Source organism: Marmota monax, unplaced genomic scaffold, assembly GCF_021218885.2.
Source record: "Marmota monax isolate L192 unplaced genomic scaffold, Marmota_monax_Labrador192_F-V1.1 WCK01_AAM20220418_F8-fsc00149, whole genome shotgun sequence".
NCBI classification, from domain to species: domain Eukaryota; kingdom Metazoa; phylum Chordata; class Mammalia; order Rodentia; family Sciuridae; genus Marmota; species Marmota monax.
This window is the reverse complement of record NW_026693170.1, coordinates 4,431,030-4,447,854: the sequence shown is the minus strand read 5'-3', so window position 1 is coordinate 4,447,854 and position 16,825 is coordinate 4,431,030. Positions and strand designations below refer to the sequence as shown.

General features: G+C 36.7%; 1 long non-coding RNA gene across 1 annotated transcript in view; it reads right to left on the bottom strand.

The window, feature by feature from the left end:
• The window catches only part of LOC124100286 (uncharacterized), a 34,221-nt gene that overhangs the window by 298 nt on the left and 17,098 nt on the right, over positions 1-16,825 (bottom strand). The window lies entirely within an intron of this gene.

Sequence of the window (16,825 nt, the reverse complement as noted above, 5' to 3'; positions counted from 1 at the left end):
TATGCCCAATTCTGGAGCTGCCAGATTGGTCTCCTTAGCCGTGTGAAGACAGATGTCAGTGCATTGTACAATCCATTAAGTGGGAGGAGCCATAAAATAGCTTGCAATGCTAAACCAAAATCTCCTTGGCTCAAGGTCAAGTGAAGATGTTCAAATAGCTCAGAGGTGGCTCCCCACATTCACCTCATAGTTAAAGATATTCATATCCTGAAGGTGAAAGGATGGAAAAAACATTACTCAAAAGGATTGCATAAACAAGCAGGGGTTTCTATCCTCATATCAGATTATTGAACTTCAAGCCAAAGATAGTCAGAAGGGACAAAGAATGATGTTTCATACGGCTTAAAGGAATTATATATCAGGAAGACAAAACAATCATAAATATCTATCTCCCAAACAATAGAGCATCTACATACATCAAATAAAACCCTTCTCAATTTCAAGAATCAAATAGACCACAATGCAATAATATTGGGTGACTTTAACACACCCCTTTCACTATTGGATAGATCCTCCAAACAAAAAATAAACAAAGAAACTGTAGAACTAAATAACACAGTCAATAATTTAGACTTAACAGACATATGTGAAATGTTTCATCTATTGAGAAATGAATATACTTTCTTCTCAGCAGCACATGGATTCTTCTCTAAAATGGCCACAAAGCAATTCTTAGCAAATATGAGAATACCATGCATTCAATTAGATCATAATAGAATAAAATTAGAAATCAATGATAAAATAAAAATAGAAGCTACTGTAACACCTAGAGATTAAAATATGCTATTGAGTGATAAATGGATAGCAGAAGAAATCAAGGATGAAATAGAAAAATACTTAGAGATAAATGAGAACACCAGTACAGCATATCAAAATCTCTGGAACACTATAAAGGCAGTGCTAAGAGGAAAGTTCATTGCATCAAGCTCATTCATTAAAAGGATAGAAAGTCAATGAATAAATGTCTTAACATTTCATCTGAAAGCTCTAGGAAAAAAAGATGAAGTCAACATCAAAAGCAGTATAATATAGGAAATAACTAAAATCAGACTGAAATCAATGAAATTAAAACAAAATGAACAATTAAAAAATTGACAAAACAGAAAGTTGGTTCTTTGAAAAAATAAATAAAGTTGATAAAGCCTTCAACCCACTAATAAACAGAAAGAGAGAGAGAATTCAAATTCCTAAAATTTGTGATGAAAAAGGAAATATCATGATGGACACTACTGAAATACAGAAGATAATCAGAAACTATTTTGAAAATTTATAGCCCAATAAAATAGAAAATCTTGAGGACATTGACAAATTTCTAGAGACATATAATCTACCCAAAATGAATAAGGAAGAAATGCACAATTTAAACAGACCAATTTCATGCAATGAAATAGAAGATACCATAAAAAACCTAACAATTAAGAAAAGCCTAAGATCAGATGGTTGCTTGGCCAAGTTCTACGAGACCTTCAAAGAAGAATTAACTCCAATCCTCCTCAATTTATTCCATGAAAGAGAAAAGGAGGGAACCATTCAAACTCATTCTATGAAGCTAGTATCACCCTGATACCAAAATCAGACAAAGACACATCAAGAAAAGAAAACTTCAGACATCCATGATGAACATAGATGGAAAAAATTCTCAGTAAAATTCCAGCAAGTCACGTGGAAAAATATATTCAAAAGATAGTGCACCACAATCAAGTGGGGTTCATCCCAGGCATGCAAGGTTCAGTCAATGTACAGAAATCAATAAATGTAATTCATCATAATAATAGTCTTAAAGAGAAGAATCATATGATCATCTCAACAGATGCAGAAAAAGCATTTGACAAAATACAGACCCCTTCATGTTCAAACACTAGAAAATCTAGAGATAGTAGGAACATACCTCAACATTGTAAAAGCTATATATGCTAAATCCAAAGCCAATATTATTCTAAATGGAGAAAAATTGAAAGCATTCCCTCTAAAACTGGAATAAGACAGGATGCCCTCTTTCACCACTTCTGTTTAACATAATTCTTGAAAATCTAGTCAGAGCAGTTAGACAGACAAAAGAAATTAAATGGATATGAAAGGGAAAAGAAGAACTCAAACTATCACTATTTGCCAATGACATAATTCTAAATTTAGAGGATCCAAAAAATTCCACCAGAAAACTTCTAGAACTAATAAATGAATTCAACAAAGTAGCAGAATATAAAACCAACACACATAAATCAATGGCATTTCTGTACATCAGTGAAAAAAATCCTCTGAAAGAGAAACTAGAAAACTTACCCCATTTACAATAGCCTCAAAAAATTACTTGGGAATTAGTCTGATGAAAGAGGTGGAAGACCTCCACAATGAAAACTACAGAACACTGAAGAGAGTAATTGAAGAAGACCTTAGGAGATAGAAAGATCTCCCCTGTTCTTGGATAGTCAGAATTAACATTGTCAAAATGGCAATACTGCCAAGAGCACTATACATGTAATGCAGTTTCTATTAAAATCCCAATGATGTTATTCACATACCTAGAAAAAGCAGTCATGAAATTCATTTGGAAAAGTAAGAGACCCAAAATAGCCAATGCAATCCTTAGCAAGAAAAGTGAAACAGGAGGCATCACAATACTAGAACTTAAATTATATTACAGAGCTATAGTAACAAAAATGGCATGGTATTGACACACACAAAAAAAACAGACATGAAACCCAATGGAACAGAATAAAAGACACATAGCAAACCCACATAAACATTGTTATCTCATATCAGACAAGGGTACCATAAACCTACATTGGAGAAAAGATAGCTTTTTCAACAAGTGGTGCTAGGAAAACTGGAAATCCATATATAGCAAAATGAAGTTAAATCCCTCTCTCTCACCCTGCATGAAACTCAACCCAAAGAGGATCAAAGACTTAGGCATTAGAACAGAGATCCTGCACCTACTAGAAGAAAATGTAGGCTCAACTCTTCATCGTGTCAGCTTAGGAACCAACTTACTTTTAAAAATCCACTAAAGCACAAGAAGTAAAAGCAAGAATCAACAAATGGGATGGAATCCAACTAAGAAAGCTTCTTTACAGAAAGGGAAACAATCAATAATGTGAAGAGAGAACCTACAGAGTGGGACAAACTCTTTGTGACCTGCACTTCTAATTAGAGCATTAATCTCCAGGATATACAAACCTCACAAAACTTAATGCCCAAACAAACAAACAAACCCAATCGAACAAACAACAACAACAAAAACCCCAATGCCCAATCAATAAATGGTCAAAGAATTTAGCAAACACTTCACAGAAGAATAAAAATGATCCATCAACAAATATATGAAAAAATGTTCAGCATCCATATCAATAGAGAAATGCAAATTAAAACCACACTGAAATTTCAGATACAAATGGAACTTTCTCTAAAATAAACTATATTTTTCATGCACAAAGCAAGTCTTAGCAAATACAAAACAATAGAGATAATTTCTTGCATCTTATCACAACACAGTAGAATAAAATTAGAAATCAACGACATAAAATACAGAAATCATTTTAACACCTGGGGAGAAAAAAAATAAATTCTTAGTGCTGCGATTCATGCAGCATCAACAAAAAAGTTTCTCAAGTAGGTACAATGGGAGATTAAGAAAAATAGAGACTTTTTAAGAAAAGCTGGGGCCAGGTGTGACACTGCCCTCTGATGGAGAAACTAAGACCCCAAACTAGCTCTGCAAGTTTATTACCTAGGGTCTCATAATCAGAAAGTTAAACTACAGAAGCCTTGAAAATTGTTCAAGGCTTGTGAATTATCAAGAGGCTTCTTGTGCACAAAAAGTTACAGAGCTAGAAACATTTTTGTAACTCTCCTGCTGTTACAGTGTTAGGAACATCCTGTGATTGTCTTGCTGTACCCAGAAAATCCATTTGACTGAAACATGTGATAACTATTAGCATCAGCTGCACTTCTGATAGAGCATTAATCTGCAGGATATACAAACAACTCACAAAACTTAATGCCAAAAAAAAAAAAACCAATCAAACAAACAACAACTACAACAGGATGTTTACATCCTGGCCTTTTGGCAAGTAATGTTTCTTAGACTTGGCTTTTGCCTACACCACAGGATCAACTGATAACTGAGGCTCATCCACTCAACACATCTTGGAAACAAATGAGGAAAAATATACAACATGTCAAAACCTCTGAGACAGTGGTAAGGCAGTTCTAAGAGGAACTAGCATTACATTTAGCATTACATTTCTACATTAAAAAATAGAAAGATACCAAATAAATTATCTAATATTACACACCAAGGCCCAAGAAAAAGAAGAACAAAATGAATGTCAAAATCAGTAGAAAAAAGAAAATAATATCAGAGATGAAATCTATTTTAAAAAACCCCACAAAGGATCAATGTAACAACAAGTTTGTGCTTGGAAAATATAAATAAGATTGATAACCCCTTAGCTAAATTAACCCAAATCAAGAGAGAGAAGACATAAATAAATAATACCAGACATGAAAAAAGACTCATCACCACAAAAAGGGCTGAAATTCAGAGGATCATTAGAAACTACGGTGAAATTTTTTACTTCAATAAACTGAAAAATCTAGAAGACACTGACAAATTTCTAGACAGAACAGATATGACCTACTCAAATTAAACCAAGAGGATATAGTAAACTTAAATTGGCAATATCAAAAAATGAAATTCAAGCAGCAATTAAAAGCCTTCCAACAAAGGGAAGCTAGGACCAAATGGATTCTCAGCCAAGATCTACCAGTACTTTAAAGAACTAATGCTGCTCTTCCTCAAACTATTCTATGAAATAAAAGTGGATGGAACTCTCCCCAATTTTTTCATTCTATAATGCCAGGATAACTATGATATCAAACTAGACAAAGAAACATTAAGGAAAGAAAATTTCAGACCATTGTCCCCCAGGAATATACATGCAAAAATCCTTAGTGAAAATATTTCAGGGGGCAAACCATATTCAAAAACACTTTAAGAAGATAATATACCACTATCAAGTGAGTTTCATCCCAGGAATGGTTCAATATATGCAAATCAATAAATGTAGTTCACCAGACAAATAGAATTAAGGACAAGAATGACATGTTCATGTCAATATTTATAGGAAATGCCTTCGACAAAATCCACCCCCCATTCCTGTTAACAGTGCTAGAGAAAGAAGGCATAGAAGGAATGTACTTAACATCATAAAGGCTATGTGACAAACCAAAAGCCAACATCATACTGAATGGAGAAAAACTGAACACATTTCTTCTAAAATCATGAACAAGGCAAGAATGTCCCTTCTCAACACTTTTGTTCAATATAGTTCTCAAAACTATAGCTAGAGCAATCAGACTAGAGAAGAAAATTAAAGGGACACAAATAGGAAAAGAAGTCAAACTATCTCTGATTGCTGATAACAGGATCCTATGTGTCCAGTACCCCACCAAGAATCCACCAGAAGACTTCTAGAACTGGTGAACAAATTAAGAAAATTAATAGGATACAAAATCAACATAACCAATACCTTTGCAATTCTCCAAGAATGAATCTACTGAGCAAGAAATTGGAAAAGTGTTACCATTCATAATAACCTCAGAAAATGTAAAGGAATAAATTTAGAATGAATGAGAAAGCCCTCTAAAATGAAGACCATAGAACACTGAAGAAAGAAATTTAAGAATACCTTGGAAAATTGAATGATCTTCCATATTCTAAGATTGGCAGAATTAATATTGTCAAAACAGCCATATTAAAACATTCTATAGATTTAATGCCATTCCATCAAAATATCAATGACATTCATCACAGAAGTTTTAAAAATGTCCTAAAATTCATATGGAAGAATAAAGCATAGAAAACATCAAAAACAATTGAAAGCAAGAATGACACTGCAGTTTCATCAAGTGGGTTTGATGAAACTGACCTCAAATTATACTACAGAGCTAGAGTAACAAAAGGAGCATAGCCAACAGAAAACTTCTAGAACTCATAAAAGAATTTAGCCAAGTAGCAGGATATAAAATCAACACCCATAAATCAATTGTGTTCCTATACACCAATGATGAATCAGCTGAAAGAGAAATTAGGAAAACTATGCCATTCACAATAGCCTTATACAAATTACTTGGGAAACAATTTAACAGAAGAGGTGAAAGACCTCTACAATGAAAGCAACAGAACACTAAGGAAAGAAATTGAAGACTTTAGAAAATGGAAGGATCTCATATATGTTCTTGGAGAGGCTGAATAAATATTGTCAAAATGGCCATAATACCAAAAATGTTATACAGATTTAATGCAATTCCTAAAATTCCAATAATGCTCTTTATAGAATAAAAAAAGCAGTTGTGAAATTTGTTTGGAAAATTAAGTGGCCCAGAATAGCCAAAGCAATCTGTAGCAAGAAAAGTGAAGCAGGAGGCATCACAATACCAGACCTTAAATTATACTACAGAGCTATAGTAACAAAAATGCCATGGTATTGGCACCAAAACAGACATAAAGGCCAATGGTACAGAATAGGAGACACAGAGAAAAACCCACATGAATACAGTTATATCATATTAACAAAAACACCATAAACATACATTGGAGAAAAGACAGCCTCTTCAATAAATGGTTCTGGGAATACTGGAAATCCATATGTAGCAAAATGAAATTAAATCCCTATCTCTCACCCTGCACAAAACTCAACTCACAGTGGATCAAAGACCTAGGCACTAGAACAGAGATCCTGCACCTACTAGTAGAAAATGTAGGCCCAACTCTACATCATGTCAGTTTAAGAACTGACTGCCTTAACAATACTCCAAAAGTGCAAAAAACAAAATCAAGAATCAATTAATGGGATGGCAGCAAACTAAAGGGTTCTTCACAACAAAGGAAACGATCAAGAATGTGAAGAGAGAGCCTACAGAATGGGACAGAATCTTCAAGACTTGCACCTCAGATAGAACATTAGTCTCCAGGATATACAAACAACTCAACAAACTTAATACAAAACCCAAAAAAGCCAATCAACAAATGGTCAAAGGAACTGAACAGGCACTTCACAGAAGAAGAAATACAATTGGTCATCAAATATATGAAAAAATGTTCAACATCTCTAGCAATTAGAGAAATGCAAATCAAAACTATTCTAAGATTTCATCTCACTCACTTTTAGTTTTGTCCTGTTCCTTGAACTACCTTTAGATTTTCTGTGTTGTTGTTCTTATATCTTCTAAAGCTGGATGGACAGTCAGGGTGTGAATTTTCAGATCTTTCTGTCTTCTCATATGAAAATGGAAGGCTACAAATCAATCTCTAAGCTTTTTCTGAATCCCCTGGGGAAAATATCAGAATGCATAATTCACTTGATCCTTTTTCAAGATTGTTTCATCTCTTGCAGTCCTTTTGCCTTGGTATGTAAATTTTCAAGTTGTGTCTAAATCCACAACACGTACCTATTGAGTTCAACTATGTTAAACCCATAGATCATTTTGGGTGAAGTGGCATCTTTATTCCATTGAAACTTCAGATTCGTGAATGTGGCATTTCTCTCCACTAACTTACAAATGAATTTCACCATTATTTTAGAGATTCAGCATATTCACTTTCTGCAAGTGTTGTTAGATTTGAACTGATATATATTTGAATTTGGTGGTTAATGGTACTCTTTCAAAATGGTTTTTCTTTTCTATTATGTGAAAATAAAAACTATATGTTTCATATTCTTAATAATCTTACATTACTTGTGTGGTATTTAATGGGGAAGATTATTGATATTTTTTACATAGAATATCATGTAATCTCAAAGTCAGGACAGTTTATGTAATTTCCTACTAATACAAATGACTTTTGTATCTTGTTCTTGATTAAGTACTGCCTAAAATTTCTAGGGCTTTATTGAACAAAATTTTTGAGAATAGACACTCTTGCTTTTTTCCTTATCTTAATGGAAAGCATTTATTCTGTTAATATCAAGTATAAGATCAGATGCAGATTTTTTTTAAAAAATTATTTATTCTAATTTGTTATACATGGCAGAGGAATGCATTCCAAATTCATAGTACACATATAGAACACAATTTTTCATTTCTCTGGTTATCCATGAAGTAGAGTCACACCATTCGTATCTTCATACATATACCTAGGGTAATGATGTCCATCTCATTCCACTGTCTTTCCTACCTTATGTCCCTCCCCTCGCCTCCCTCCCCTTTGCCCCATCTAAAGTTTCTCCATTCCTCCCATGCTCCCTCATCCCCATTATGTATCAGCATCCACATATCAAGAAAACATTCATCCTTTGGTTTGGGGGGATTGGCTTACTTCACTTAGCATGATATTCTCCAACTCCATCCATTTACCTGCAAATGCCATGCTTTTACATTCTTTTAATGCTGAGTAATATACCATTGTGTATATATATATCACAGGTTTTTTAATCCATTCATCTATTGAAGGGCATCTAGGTTGGTTTCATAATTTAGCTATTGTGAATTATGCTGCTATAAACATTGATGTGGCTGTATCCCTGTAATATGCTGTTTTTAAGTCCTTCAAGTATAAAGAGTGGAATAGCTGGGTCAAAGGGTAGTTCCATTCCAAGTTTTCTAAGAAATATGCATACTGCTTTCCAGATTGACTGCACCAATTTGCAGTCCCCATGGCAATGTATGAGTGTGCCTTTTTCCCCATATCCACACCAACACTTATTGTTGTTTGTATTCTTAATAGCTGGCATTATGAGTGGAGTGAGAAGGCTGGTGAAGAATTAATTTTCCTTTCCCTGCATTATATCTGGTGATACAATTAGTTGAATTATATTTATTACATGCTGCAAGATATCTATTATCTTTCACATCTCCAGTAATTAAAATGAAGGAGATTGAACACAGGCCCACAGGCCATAACAGGAAGTTTCCTTACAGTTTCTGCCTACAAAGTTAGGTAAATGCTTGTCAGTAAAATGTAAAAATTATGAGGCAGAAATCTTTCTGGATGCCACCTTTGCTGAAGGTCAAGATGTTACTAACAAATCCTCCAGGGGTCATGGCAGCACCCTTGCATAATTACTTTTTGTCAATTCTAGGAGACAAGTCTAAAATGTACCCACTATTCCTAGACACCTTATGCTGTACTTGGAAAGTATTTATATAATCCATCCCCTTAGAAAAGGTGCCTATTTCTATTGCAAAATGGTTAAGACAGTGAGGTATTAGTGGATGTTCTGCTGAAATGACTGGATTGTTATGAGAAAGTCCCATTTTAAAAACTGTTCCACTATAAGGCTTTGAGTCCCTGGGGACAGTAGAGTTAGCTGGTCTAGGTCTCCCAGGACCTGCTGTTTTTTGCTCAAATGACACTTTTAGGCAGCCAACATGTTTATTGCAGGACCAACACATAGGTTATTGAGCACTATAGCCAGAATAATTAAATCCAGTCACATGGATGGGAGTAATATGGGAGACTGTAAATCCTCCCATTATATGAGTCATTAGTAAATACTTGGATGGATTCTCCAGTCCACACACTGGGTGTTCTAAAGGTGGATCTGTAAAATATGTCCAGTAAATTTCCCCCTGTGTTCCATTTGTATTACAGCTCAATACAGCTAGCATTGCCACAAGCATCATAGTTGGAGATTTGGCTTCTCCTGTTGCTGAGTCTTTTGCTCAGCCTGCAGCATCACTTTCTTCAGCCACTTCCATGAGGGTAGCTTCAACATTGGGTCTCTCTGGGCCATTTTATTTTCCCTCTTCCTTCAAAAGTTTCTCTTTCCAGTGGTAGTCAGGTCTGACATCTCTGGATGGATCATCAGTCATTTGAATCTTGGTTATATATCTCCATGCCTGATGGTGCATTCAGGTACCCAAAGAGGATGAAATGCACCTTCTGGGAAAATACAAGCGTGACCTCTGCCCCACATAATCACTGGATCTGGCCCTCTTCCATTGACTAGTTTGTAAATATTTCCACAAAACTCAGCCTAAAGGGACTGTTGCTGTGGAAGACATGTGTTGCTCAGCTGCAGTGTGACCTTCCGAGTACGGTTTAGAAAATTTAAAATGAACATGGCATGATCAAAGTTATTTTGAGGTGTCTAGTCCTACCTCCCCCTTAGTGTTTTTTCAACTGTTGCTTGATAGATAAGTGAGCTCATTCTACAATAGCTTGTAAGGCATACCTGTTTTATGGTCAATACAAAACTCTTGGCAAAATTGTTTAAAAAAAGAGCTAGCATAAGCTGGTGCCTTATCAGTTTTAATCTGCAAAGAATCCTAATACTGTGAAAGCAGCTAGGGAATGAGAAATAACATATTGAGTATTTTCTTTTGCATGAGATGAGGCAAAGATAAATCCAGAATAAGAATCTACAATTATATGTACATAATATTGTTTACCAAACTGAGGAATGTGAGTTACATCCATTTGCCCTAATTGATTTGATCATAACCCATGGGGATTTGCCTGTGATGGTAAAGATGGATGTATAACACACTGGGGGCAGTGACATACAATTTGATGAGCTTGTTCTCTAGTAATATTAATTTTTTAATGTAAACTAGAAGCATTTTGATGATGTAAAGAATGTGAAGCTTGTGCACAGTCATACAAAGACATTTGCTGACAAACAGCAACCAATTGATCAATCTTATCATTACCTGATGTAAAAGGCCCTGGGAGATTAGTGTGGGCCCATATATGGTCTATAAAACATGGATGCTGAGGCACTTGTATTGTCTTTTGCAAAGTATGAAACAAATTGAATACCTCTTGTAATGGTGTATACCTAATGGTTGAAGTTTCAATATTTTTTAAAACTCCAACTGCATATAAGCTGTCAGAATACGTATTAATGGGCTCATATACAAAATGATTTAAAGAACAAATGAGAGCTTGAAGTTCTGCTCATTGTGCAGAAGTATATGAGTTTTGTATTACCTCTGTATGAGTGTGACTATAAAACCTGCTTTACCTGAGCTTGTGCCATCAGTGAATTCTGGTAATGTTCTTCTATTGGTTGTGCATGTACAATTTTTGGAAAATAAATGCAGTTACTAAAGGCAAATTGAATAATTTTATCATGAGGATAATGACTTTCTATCTGACCAGGAAAATTAGCAAGAGCCACTTGCCAAGTATTAGAAATTTGGAAAAGCCAATCATTCTGTTGAGCAGAAAATGGGATGATTATAATATTAGATTCTGATCCAATCAGCTGTAAAAGTCATGTTCTGCCCTTCATAACCAACTTAGTAACAAAATCATGAAAAGGAGGTAATGACTTTTTAGAAGAGTGAGCTAAATGATACCATTCAATCCCAATGATTGCCAGATTGCTCCTATAGGAGCATGAGCAATTGGGAATATCAATACACACATAGGCTCTTGTGGGTTAATTCTAGTAAGTTGAGCATTTTTAATAGCAAGTTCAACCTTCCTTAAGGCTGTTCTGACTTCTGTTGTGAGCTGATGAGAAGAAGTTAGAGAAGGATCTCCCTGTAAGATCTGAAACAAGGACTCAAATCTGCAGTAGCTGGTTTTAAAGATTGCCTCAGCTAATTATTATCACCTAGTAATTTTTGAAAATCATTAAGAGTGTGTAGTCCCTTGACTCTTATTTGGAAGTTTTGAGGATGGATTGTGCACCCTTCTATTATATGACCTAGATATCAAAAAGGGGATGTCTTTTGCACATTTTCAGGTGTGATGCACAAACCCATTGCAGTAAGTGAATTTTCTAATCGAGCAAAGACTTTCAAAAATACATTTGGGTTAGCATGAGCTAAAAGTATATCATCCATAAAATGAACAATATATGCATCAGGGAATTTCTCCCTCACAGGTGTGATAGCCTGTGCCACAAAATTTGACAAAGAGTTGGGCTATTACACGTTCCCTCAGGCAACACCTTCCAGCAATATCTCCTTACTGGCTCTTTTAAATTTATTGCTTGGACATTGAAGGCAACTTTTTTTTACAGTCATCTGGATGCAAAGGTATAGTGAAGAAACAATCCTTTAAATTTATCACCATTAGATGATAATCCAAAGGAATGGCTATAGGAGAAGGAAGCTCTGGTTGTGAAGCTCCCATGGGCTCCATAACATGATTAATTGCCCTGAGATCTTATAACAACCTCCATTTACCACAATTTTTCTTAATTACAAAAATGGGAATATTCCAAGGACTAAGAGTAGGTTCTAAATGTCCAGCCTGAAGTTGTTCGCAAATGAGCATATGGGCTATTTAAGTTTCTCCCCCATTAAGGGCCACTGACAAACCCAGATTGGTTCTTCTGTGAGCCAATTAATTTTTTCTGCTGTTTTCTGGGCCAGGGATAATGTCAGGGCCCCCTGCCAAAAGTTTTGGCTGGGTGATTTAACTAGCCTTTGTTGGGAAGACTGGCTTATAGATAAATACCCTTCTTGTAAATTTCCTTCAATTTCTCTAGGAGAAATAAATTTTTGATTATGTCCCTGAGATGATATATTGGAGTTTGGAGTTATTAATAATAGACCTAGGCTGCTTAGACAATCTCGGCCCCACTAGTTCACTGGCAAGGTGTCTAGGACATAAGGCTTAAAAATTCCAGAGTTACCATCTTTATCTTCCCAGTGAAGATATTGAGAGCTTTGTGCAGGTTGAGAAATATGACCAATCCCCTCTAAGTGGGCAGGTGTAATGTGTAAAGGCCAGTCCCTGGGCCAGTACCTGCTAGATAGGACAGCTCTATCGACCCTGGTTTCCATCACACCTTGGAAATTTTTATGATTGATCCAATAGGGGATGCTCCTGCCTAACTAATTGAACCCAATATTCTTGGTCCAAGAACCGTGAAGTTGAGCTTTTACCCAGGCCTCTCACAGAGTGACAAGGCAAAAATATTAAGTGCACTAATAATTCTCTTGAAGAGAGTTGAATAACATGATCTGTTTGAACTGTAATTTTAATTTCTCCTTTAAAATTTGGATCAATCACTCCTGGCAGCACCTGAATTTAGTTCCCTTTGTGTTAAATTGTTTTGTCTCAAAACTAGGCCTATGGTATTTAGTAGCAGCAGCCTTGAATCCCAGCAGGGATCTGTTGTGGGCCCATTTCAGGAATTAAACTTATTCCCAAGGCTGTTAGAGGTCCCAAGCAGAGCAGGAAGCCTTCCTGACCTGTAATAAGGATGCGTCAGCAGGGCTGGGCCTAGTGACATCTGAGCCTGGGACTCCTCTTCTGGTGTAAACTGCAACACCCCTACTGTTTGGCAGGGCCAGAGCAGGTCCCACTCCCTGGTTCCCAGCAGCGAAGAAGGCAGAGGTAAAGCTGTAAATGGCAGACGACTACTTCTGCCATGCCTGCTGGGGCTCCCCCAGGCCACATGGTAATCTCTTCAATGGTGGCAGTTTGCAAACGGGGTGATCACACATCTGCCTGATTACACATCAACCCCATTCCTGAGCCATATGCCCAGTTTTACTACAGTTAAAACGCTGCCTCTAAGAATGGCATCTCCTAGATGGTAACACTTTCTTTAAAGAAGCAGCAAGTGTTAAACCTTGTATTTGCATGGAACCCACATTTAAGCAAAGCTGAATAAATTCAGAAAAGTTCCCTTTATCCGATGAGGTCAGATGACCTCCTGACAATCTTTATTGGCATTTTCAAAAGATAATTGTTTGATCAAAACCTCTGAGGCAATCAAATCCCCAATGGTTCAATTTGTTGCCTGGTAAAGATGTGCCACAAAACTCTGAGAATCTTTCCTCTGGTCCCTGACAAATATGACTACAGTCCAAAATTTTTTCACCTTTATTTGGTAGTTCTTTCTAAGACTTTTTTGCACACATAGTAATCTGATCATAAATTGGCAAATAATAATTTAGTTGCTGTTCTAAATCAGTGAATGGTCCAGTTCCAGTTAGCATATCTAGAGGAGATTCAAAAACTTGCCTTCAGTTTCTCTTAGCTTGTCCAGCTTGACATTCATAAGAAAAAAATCGCCTCCTGAAAGGCATGCTTTAGTCAATGTACCCAAATCATGTGGAGGTAGAGGCTCAATACATAGAGACTCAAGCAGAGTTTGAACAAATGGTGAATTTGGACCATAAGTACAATGAGCATTTTTCAGCTTCTTCTGAGTTTTAAAAGGAACCACAGCATGCAAGCCTCTGAGACCAAACATTGATTTTTCTCATTAACCTGCTCAAAAACTGAGAAAAGCTGAAAGCCTGTAATGTCCTCTCCTGCCTCCAGCACGGTCCTGAGGTGGCATTTGAGTGGTGAAAGCATGGCCACAGCCTATTCAGGGTAATTGTTGAACCTTGTTCTCCCAGAGGAGAGAGGCCAGATTTGAATGGCGGATGCAGAGCCACCCAGATGTAAGCTACCAAAGCCTTCCTCCAACTCATTCTCACCCTCTGACTGGGAATCCTTAGACTCTGGCAGCTCAGTCTCCTCAGGATCTTCCTGAACATTCTCCTCCCATCCATCTTGGATCTCCCTCACTGTAACTGAATCAGGGCTGGTTTCCTCTCTAGCACAGCCCCCGAGAACAAGTTTTGCTGGCCCACTGTTGAATCACTGTCTCTGTCTCCATCAGCTGAGACTGAACTTTTGGGTTTTGGCCTTGTCTCAAGGCTCTCTGTCTGAGGTATAGGAGGTACAGACTGGGTGTGAATTGACTCTGCCCTTAGTCTGGCTACAGGTAGAGAAAACCGCCTGGGGACCCCACTGGCTGTGTTTCTTGCCCCAGGCTTCTAATGGTCTACTGTAGTCCCTAACAAATCTGGAGACCAGGGGTCCTTGTCTTACATATCAAAAAGACACAATTCTAAGGCAGTCCAGACTTTTTGAATATTTTTTATTGTGCCCCTAGATAGCTTAGTAGAGAGGCAGCCTTCAAACAGCCTCCTACCTAGCCTTGCCCAAGTACACAAAATCTCCCAAGTACATGGATCTTGCTCACAAAACCACAGGCAGACATTATTAACTGTTTTTAGAAATTGAGCCAGCTGGGCTCTTTTGACTTGTTCTCTGCTATGGTTAATTAATTCTCCAGGTTCCCCTTTATGTTCAAAAGTCTAGAAAAACTAGGGATAACAGGAACATACCTCAATATTGTAAAAGCTATCTATGCTAAGCCTCAGGCTAGCATCATTCTGAACGGAGAAAAATTGAAGGCATTCCCTCTAAAATCTGGAACAAGACAGGGATGCCCTCTCTCACCACTTCTGTCTAACATAGTTCTCAAAACACTGGCCAGAGCAATTAGACGAAAGAAATTAAAGGCATAAAAATAGGAAAAGAAGAACTTAAATTATCACTATTTGCAGATGACATGATTCTATACCTAGCAGACCCAAAAGGGTCTACAAAGAAACTACTAGAGCTAATAAATGAATTCAGCAAAGTGGCAGGATATAAAATCAACACACATAAATCAAAGGCATTCCTGTATATCAGCGACAAATGCTCTGAAATGGAAATGAGGACAACCACTCCATTCACAATATCCTCAAAAAAAAAAAAAAATACTTGGGAATCAACCTAACAAAAGAGGTGAAAGACTTATACAATGAAAACTACAGAACCCTAAAGAGAGAAACAGAAGAAGATCTTAGAAGATGGAAAAATATACCCTGTTCATGGATAGGCAGAACTAACATCATCAAAATGGCGATATTACCAAAAGTTCTCTATAGGTTTAATGCAATGCCAATCAAAATCCCAACGGCATTTCTTGTAGAAATAGATAAAACAATCATGAAATTCATATGGAAAAATAAAAGACCCAGAATAGCAAAAACAACTCTAAGCAGGAAGTGTGAATCAGGCGATATAGCGATACCAGACTTCAAACTATACTACAGAGCAATAGTAAAAAAAACAGCGTGGTACTGGTACCAAAATAGGTGGGTGGACCAATGGTACAGAATAGAGGACACAGAGACCAAGCCACAAAATTACAACTATCTTATATTTGATAAAGGGGCTAAAAGCATGCAATGGAGGAAGGATAGCATCTTCAACAAATGGTGCTGGGAAAACTGGAAATCCATATGCAACAAAATGAAACTGAATCTCTTTCTCTCACCATGCACAAAAGTTAACTCAAAATGGATCAAGGAGCTTGATATCAAATCAGAGACTCTGTGTCTGATAGAAGAAGAAGTTGGCTACGATCTACATATTGTGGGGTCGGGCTCCAAATTCCTTAATAGGACACCCATAGCACAAGAGTTAATAACTAGAATCAACAAATGGGACTTACTCAAACTAAAAAGTTTTTTCTCAGCAAGAGAAACAATAAGAGAGGTAAATAGGGAGCCTACATCCTGGGAACAAATTTTTACTCCTCACACTTCAGATAGAGCCCTAATATCCAGAGTATACAAAGAACTCAAAAAATTAAACAATAAGAAAACAAATAACCCAATCAACAAACGGGCCAAGGACCTGAACAGACACTTCTCAGAGGAGGACATACAATCAATCAATAAGTACATGAAAAAATGCTCACCATCTCTAGCAGTCAGAGAAATGCAAATCAAAACCACCCTAAGGTACCATCTCACTCCAGTAAGATTGGCAGCCATTATGAAGTCAAACAACAACAAGTGATGGCAAGGATGTGGGGAAAAGGGTACACTTATACATTGCTGGTGGGACTGCAAATTGGTGTGGCCAATTTGGAAAGCAGTATGGAGATTTCTTGGAAAGCTGGGAATGGAACCACCATTTGACCCAGCTATTCCCCTTCTCGGTCTATTCCCTAAAGACCTAAAAAGAGCATACTACAGGGATACTGCTACATCGATGTTCATAGAAGCATAATTCACA